The following is an 8,276-nucleotide window of genomic DNA, read 5'->3' as shown; positions in this document are numbered from 1 at the left end:
ACGTCTTTCAAATGCCAAAATGATCACTAATTGACTCAACTTTTCATTCAAAGATGAATACTGTTGCTCTTGCTCAGCAAACCTTGCATTCATACGACCTTCTAAATCATGAAAATCGTCTTTTTTCTTTGATGACCTTTTCTTACCGCTACGGTTTTGTTTCTTTTCGTCCGCTATGTTGGAAGTTTCTGACATAACAGAAGCGTTTTCTTCCTCTGCTACTATATCAGAGCCTTCACTTCTCATTCTGCCATGTTTTAAATCAAAAACTTGAACATTAGTTCTGTTGTTCAAGAACGTCTGAACTCTTTCGCGCAGAAAATAAAACTGATTTGGTAGGGTGACGCATGCGTCTTGGTGACTATGATTATATGATTAAGAAGAGAGTCATCGAGACGTTTTAATTTTTTGCGAGTCTGAACAGTCAAAGGGAGATAAATCATATATGTAAAGTATCAGGTGGTAAGTAGAAAATGAATGAAATGAGATCCCCTGACCTATGAACGATAGATTTATTTTATTTTTGACACATAAATATTGATAAATTAAGAAATTGTTTGCTTTTAGTGCAATTATACCATTTTGAGGATTTTTAAAGAATTTTGCTTTTAGCGCAATTTTACCATTTTTGACGATTTTTAAAGAATTGCAGTTTTCTGTAAATATTGCAAAACTAAAATTTTAATTTGCATTTGATTTGGAATTGTGGTATTCTCTTTTATAGGATTTATATAAATGCTAGGAAAAGATATCATACAAGAACCAGCAATGGGCATTTAGTTTAATTCTTGCACAATTTAGGGCAAATCGTACTTTCGTGTTAATTTGACCTGTTAATACAATTTGTAATGCATTTCTGTTATTCAATGTTTACTTATTTTGTGTTATATCTCGTCTTGCAATTTTTAATATGTTCCGCCTTTGATAAGTATTTAGTATGACGATAAATTTTCACTTCTGTACTCGTACTATGAACAACAAATCTTTTTTGTAAAAAATGTTTCGGTACTCCTAACAACAAAATTATTATATTTAAATTTACCTGTGTACGTTACTTTATTTAACGCCATTTTGTCCTAGCTTAAAGTTGTCTTTTTTGACATTGATACATCTTTTTTATTCATATTGTGTCATAGATCAAACTCATTCGTTCAGTGTATATTTACTTGTTTGTGAATATGTCCTTTTGATCGAGTTAAGCCATTTCAATTGATTTTTCATTGTGTGTCTTTTTATGTTGTAATAATACACCACTGTTTCAGGTTAGGGTGAAGGTTAGTGCCTGTTAAAACGTTAAAACTCGCTGCATTTGTATGCACCTGTCCTAAGTCAGGAGCCTGTTGTTCAGTGGTTATCGTTTGTTGGTGTGGTTTATAAGTGATTCTCGTTTCTCGTTTTTTATATAGATTAGACTAGATTGGTTTTCCTGTCTGAATTGTTTTACACTAGTCATTTTGGGGCCTTTTATAGCTTGCTGTTCGGTGTGAGCCAAGGCTCCATGTTGAAGGCCGTACTTTGACCTATAATTGTTTACGTTTTACACATTGTGACTTGGATTGATAGTTGTCTCATTGGCACTCATACCACATCTTCTTATTTGTATATGCTCATTCTTGACCTTTGAAGTAGATTTAACGAAAATTGCTCCGTATGACTTATTGATAACCTGGCAAAATAGAAAGTACAGATAATAAACCTTCGAATGATATATGGTATAGCCATATGTTAGGTGAGGGCATTAAAAGTCGTTAACTAAGTGTCTTTTTGCTTTTTTAAAAATGTCACTCTACTATACAGCACAGGTGAAATTATCGGGTTTTTTCAATACATTTATATCTATATTGAAAGCATCATTAGCTAAATATGATTATAAAATTTAGAATCTAGGATCAAATTAAACCATCACATGCTTAAAAGAGAGGGGAAAGATACCAGAGGGACATTCAAACTCATAAGTCGAAAATAATAGTTACCTAATTTCATCGAAAACGGACCGAATAATTGACAGTGCATAATTAAATTATTTAATTATTGTAAATTGTGTAGCTTTGAATAAACACCATAGAATTGTTTTATAGAATTATGGGGTAAATTTATATTTTTGAATTCCAACTTTTCAAAATAATGATTTTCGTAAATAATTCACCGTGGGATCAAAACTGTATCATATCCCTTAAGCACCCATCAATTATCAAATTGTATTCTTCCGTAACTATAGAGTAAAGTGTTTTTATTGTACTGGTTCTTTGGTTCCACTGATCGATATTCAAATTGGGAACATGATATTTTTTCGACCACAGAAAATGTTCTTGTGGTATCTTTGACGGTAAATATATTTAATTAACTCCTTATTTTTGAGTCATGGGGCTGTTTGGAGCTTGATATTTTGTATAGACATCTTTCTATAATTATAAAAGAATGTATGTTGACTCTAACAGTTTTGGTTTGTCTCTGTCGTTGAGTTGCTGTCTCATTAATGTATATCCTTATCTTCTTTTATTCAAACCCAAAGGATTGACTTTGGTACAGAAATATTGTCATCTCTGGACTTCTCCCGTCCGACAGTAAACCCTTGCTAAACATTTTTTGCGCCTTTTGCGAAAACAATTGTAGATGAAGAAAAACTTATTAAAGATAATTATCTCGGTACATTTATTCCTTATGTGTTTCACTTATATCTGTGAGTTTAACTTTGATATAAAAATATTAAAGTTTTGTATTTGTTAAAGACTTTTAATGACAACAGACACTTCACAACTCTGAAGTGTAATACGGAATAGGGAACATTTTTATAACATAAAGAATTATATTTTGTTACAATATTTTGCAAACATCTTCACACTCCGCCAATGTTTTAAACAGATTACGAGAAGTCTTACATCCACCATGATGGAAGAATCTCTTACAGGACATGGTGGAACGATCAAATGTATAACTGTGTAATAACGCTCCTTCAAAGCAGCTTTTTGTCAGTATCTCTGGAAGCTCTAAACAAACTGGAATATAAAAAGGACAAATTATATCATTGGATCAAGCTCATATCTTGAATAAATCTTTTCATATTTTGCTAATCATTTTTACTGAATAAGGCCAGACGCTTAAACTCTTTATATTTTCATCTGAATTTTTCTGAAAAACTAAAGATGGTACATTCTTTCTCTTTTTTGATGTGTTAACCTTAATCTGTAAAATGGTAGGATAGAACTAAGGTATTGTAGCATTGTATGATTTGGGCATTTGAGAAAATAGAAATATCGATAATTCCTAAACAAGAGAGGACTGAAACAACACATCAACACATACGAAAATTGGAAGCCACTAACAATCCGAACACTTACGAAGTGTTATTTAAGAAGAGGACAGACTTGAGATACTATTGAAGAGGTAAATCAAAATATATAATATACCGTTTACTTCTAAAGAAACTTAAACCTTCTAAATATTACCTGTCATTCTTTCACAATCAATTCGTCAACCAAATAACGGTTCTAATTTTGACAATATCCTTAAGACCCTTTATGATTAAATATCATATGACGTAGTATTCAAGTATATTTATAGGTTTCACAACTAGTGAGAGAGGCGAATAATACCAAAGGGACATTCAAACTCATCAGTCGAAAATAAACTGAAAACGCCATGGTTAAAAAAGAAAAAGACAAACAGACAAATAACAGTACACAAAACAACATAGAAAACTAAAGACTGAGCAACATAAACCCGCCAAAACGGGGGGTGATCTCAGGTGCTCCGGAAGGGTAAGCAAATCCTGCTCCACATGTGGTACCCGTCGAGTTGCACATTGTACAAACCCGGTGATTTGTCTAATTCGAAAGTTCACATTCGGGGGAAGGGGACGAGATTGTAGTTACGACAATTGGAACATATCCGTCGTCATCTGTGAAACAGTTATCTAATTTAAATATAATAATAAACGAGCCTTCGGCGAGTTTATTATTACTTTTGAAATGAAATAACGAGAGTTGATATCAAGCGATATCCAATTCTCATGAGTTAAACCTATTTCTCTTATGGTCAATCTCTCATTGCGTTAAATACAAAATTCCGCGAATCGTTGATCTAGTCTTTTGCACCTACCAGTATGGCGCCATATGTCCTGTTCCGGCGTCAAACTTTAACTGACATCTGACATTTGAAAACTTTTTGAACGCTTCAGAATGTTATAAAAATTGACAAAGAGAAGATTTTCAGGTAAAAGTGGGGGTGTTTAGTATACTATATTTCCGTTGTCATGGACGAAATGAACATCGTCTAAACCTTTGAAATGCACCAATGACCTCAGTAACGTGTAGCCAATGGAAATGTCATAATATCGTTTCATGATGCTGGACAAGCCAATCAGATTAACGCAGTTTTCTTATAACTTTCTCGTGTCTCACTCCATGCTGTGTGATACGAGAAATATCTCTTCATGCAAGAAATAGATAAAAAGCCACAACCATAAGAGAAATTAATTTTAAATATTGTAAGTCTAAGTGAAAATAGATAAACCTTGGAACAAAAAAAATAACTGAATTGCATTAACTCCGAACGGAATAAATAAAACGAGTCCACATAGTTGGCGTCTGCATCTATGCATTCATCCCCGTCATACAAATCAAATCAATTGTCATATCTATTTACAAGTATTAAAGTAAAAAATGAATGCAGATAATACATGTAACACCAGATTGACAATGTACGCCTTATCGCTATGTTCTGCTATTAATGAATATTATAGGCGTTCCCATAAAGTTTAGAGATTATCTTTGACGACACAATGCAAAATGACTGGTGTATGAAGTCTATTTTCAACTCAAGTCTAAATACTTGGGGGTCACTCATACTCATCAGATTTCTTATCACTCAGTTTCGTCTGAGTTTCATGGCAAATTTTGAAATATTTAACTTCTCATTCGAAATTTTCATTCATTTACCAAGCATTTTTCATTTAACATCTCCAACATCAACTCAACACCTTAAAACATTGTAGCCCATCGTCACGCTGGGGCTAGTCCACTGCCACGCATGGGCCGTCAGATGAAGCTTTGCTTCGTCATTCTTTTTTTCATTCGTGTTGTTCAAGTTGAGCGGAGTGGTCTTCTTTCCTAGAAAGAACCGGCTTCTGACAAAGTGCTGGAGCAAAAATTATTTTTCAGATAGTTGAGTGATTTCCCAAGGCCAAAAATTTGATTCTTAGATTTATATTCTTTATAAATATTTTACATTATACCGTATCTGCAGTATCACTGGTTCCATCCATGATAGTTTTTATTGAAATCTACAGTCTGATAGTTCACTATTATTACACTCATCAGACAGGACCTTTAAAAATTTGTTACCTCGGTTGTAATTAACAGATGCTAAAGGTCAACATTGTTCCGCTATTGACCCTACCAGCACATTAAGAAACTTCACATATTGAAGTCCTGTGAAGATCTTATATATATATTAGTCAATATAACCATCAGTAATTTATGTATGATTCATTATGATTATTCCAGCGATTACAATTTCGACATTTACAAATCTATCGTAGGCCATAAAAACTAACTTCATAACATTAAACACATGGTATAATCGCCAGTGAAACCAGTATCACAGTTTTTAATACTATATACATTGAACTATTCTATCACTTTATTACATCAGATCTAAGGGCGTGAGATTTCACCTCTAACGATCGCGCTACTAATTGGATAAACAAGATTATCTTGTGGTAAAATTTCGTCATTTTAGATCTGCCGTTATTGGATGATTGGTTTTTTTATTTAAAACCCAGTGGCAAATATTTCACACATACACAGGAAGACATTACATGGAATATATTCTGCGATTTTGAATAAAATAAAAACAGTGGTATACCGCTGTTCAATAGTCATAAATCGATTAAGCGAAAACAAATCCGGGTCACGAACCAAAACCGAGGGAAACACATCAACTATAAGAGGAAAACAACGGAACAACAGAAACACTGAACTGCTACAAAAACAAACGCCAACATTTATAGAAACGGACTTTTTGATAACAACTGCCATATTCATGACTTGGTACAGGACATTTTAATAAAAAAATGGTGGGTTGAACCTGGTTTTATGGCTAGCCAAACCTCCCGCTTATATGGCAATTGGAAAAAAGATGTTTGTAAAAATTCTTCTGGTCTATAATTGTTTTATCCTGTTTACATTTATTGTTAAACACAAAAACTGAAATACCCAATTATGATATTAACTTAATTAATTAGTATACTGAATCCTCCATAAACGATTTTTTTTCTGTATTCTACATCTTTCATTTCATTAATTTTGAAAAGTTGAAAATTAGAACCTGATCCTCAAAATAAACTTGAAAACGAATTTTAAGTGACAATTTGATAATGACGTGCAAATCTTGAAATTGTAGAGTTACCTACCTTTATCCACAATATTGTGAAAAATTTTCACCTTTGTCGTTTATTTTCAGTCATTACCTATGGTACTTTCAATACTTACTTGGATCTGAAAAGTCAAAAGTACATCTCATTTTATTATATAAACAATATATCGAAGGACGCTCCGTTGTTAGATAAAAAGCATAATTTTTGCATTGAAATCTTCTATAATTAAACTCGAACCACGCCCTCAAATCTGTTCTTGCTTCTGCATTTAAGGTGATACGAAAATGAGGACAAGTGTGACCTATAGTGAGATTTGTTTAGAGATTTTGTGTCCTTTTTCAATACATTATATACTTTCTTATCCATTACAGTGACACCGTTTGTCTTTTGTGCTGTGCTGTGGTCACTCTTCAAAATTTTTCCAGAGTGCGTTTCCATATTTTCATAGTTACTGCGTATTTATTCTTAAATAACTGTGTTATATTTCAATTTGTATTATATCTAACGAAATATTGTATGCAGTTGATCCAAAATGTATTGGCTCTGTTGTACATTAGTTTCCGCCATTTTTTTAATTTGATAAATATCTTGCTCACGTGGACTTGGTGTGACTTGTCATTTACAAAATGTTTGCATCGTAGCCGTATTTTTCAAAGAGATTGCTAGGCCAAACAATGACAGTATTTGTTATACATTTTTAGTTATTTATTTTACATTACCCGGCATCTGTGTGTTTCAATACTATGATACTACGAAAAAAAATTGTAAGCATCAGGTCTAGGGGCGGAACCCCAACCCACCCCAGAAGCTGAACGATTATAGTAAAATTCTTATCAAAAAAAGTTTTATCAAATCATTTGCATGATTTGTAAGCACATGCTTACAATGCTACACTAGTACTACGCTACTGTTGTGGCATTATCGGTATCTTGTAATGAATTATGTAGAAACCGCCGTTTGGGTTTATCAGGAACTTGTATGAAGGTAAATCCAGAAAAGAGCTTTTGACGAATGAAAGTTAAAAAGTTTTCTTATCAATTTTTGTTGTGTAATTTGGTGCATTAATTTACTAACATATTGAAGGCATAACTGTGACTTCAATATAAAGAACGGCAATAATATCGCTGTTGTCATGGGTTTTGTCTAGTGCTTGTAGAGATTTGATGCCATTAATAGATACATATCGCTACACGACTATACGCATGGTTCTCGCTCTGTGGTATGAACAAATGATGAATGGTTGCAGATGCAAATAATAATACGTACTTATATGAAGTTTGAAAAGAATTTCAACCTTTAAAGTATAACTGAAACATTTTGTTGATTAATTTAAAAATCTAATGAAAAATTATACTTACTAACTGGCTCTTTGAAGGCAGAGGGCCATGCATAAGTCGAACCTATCATAAAAAACAGCACGTACGATGCAATGCTTCGAAACATTTTTGATACTTCAGGTTGCTAATGTCGTTTTAAACTGCTTTTAAACACTGTAAATCCGATTCTTCCTGAAGCAATATATAATCACTGAACAACATGTTGACCACAGAAATATACATCACATTAACATTTACCCGCAAAGCATAATGCTTGTGCGACTTAAAAATAAAAATGAATGATTAAAATCCAATAATGTAACTATTCCAGTACAAAACGGTTACACCGGTCAAAATATTAAGTTTTCGGCATATGGTTGATTGAGGTACCGAATTGTTTAGAAATGATATACAACAGTATACAAAACACAACATAGAAAACCAAAGACTGAGCAACACGAATCTTAGGTGCTCCGGAAGGGTAAGCAGATCCTGCTCCACATGTGGCACCTGTTGTGTTGCTCATGTTAGTACAAACCCAGTGATAAGTCTAATTCGGTAGGTCACATTCGGAGAAAGGGGGA

At 33.1% G+C, this 8,276-nt stretch overlaps 1 long non-coding RNA gene across 1 annotated transcript; it reads right to left on the bottom strand.

Moving 5' to 3' along the window:
* Window positions 1-2,712: 2,712 nt before the first annotated feature.
* Window positions 2,713-7,879, bottom strand: LOC127733464 (uncharacterized). The gene is made up of 3 exons (XR_007997098.1): window positions 7,735-7,879; window positions 6,413-6,497; window positions 2,713-2,996 (listed from the first exon to the last, which is right to left on the bottom strand). It is a non-coding gene; the product is annotated as an uncharacterized LOC127733464 (long non-coding RNA).
* Window positions 7,880-8,276: the final 397 nt, after the last annotated feature.

Source organism: Mytilus californianus, unplaced genomic scaffold (genome assembly GCF_021869535.1).
Source record: "Mytilus californianus isolate M0D057914Y unplaced genomic scaffold, xbMytCali1.0.p SCAF_3, whole genome shotgun sequence".
NCBI lineage: Eukaryota > Metazoa > Mollusca > Bivalvia > Mytilida > Mytilidae > Mytilus > Mytilus californianus.
Note: the sequence above shows the minus strand (reverse complement) of the source record. Positions and strands in the feature narration are given on the sequence as shown.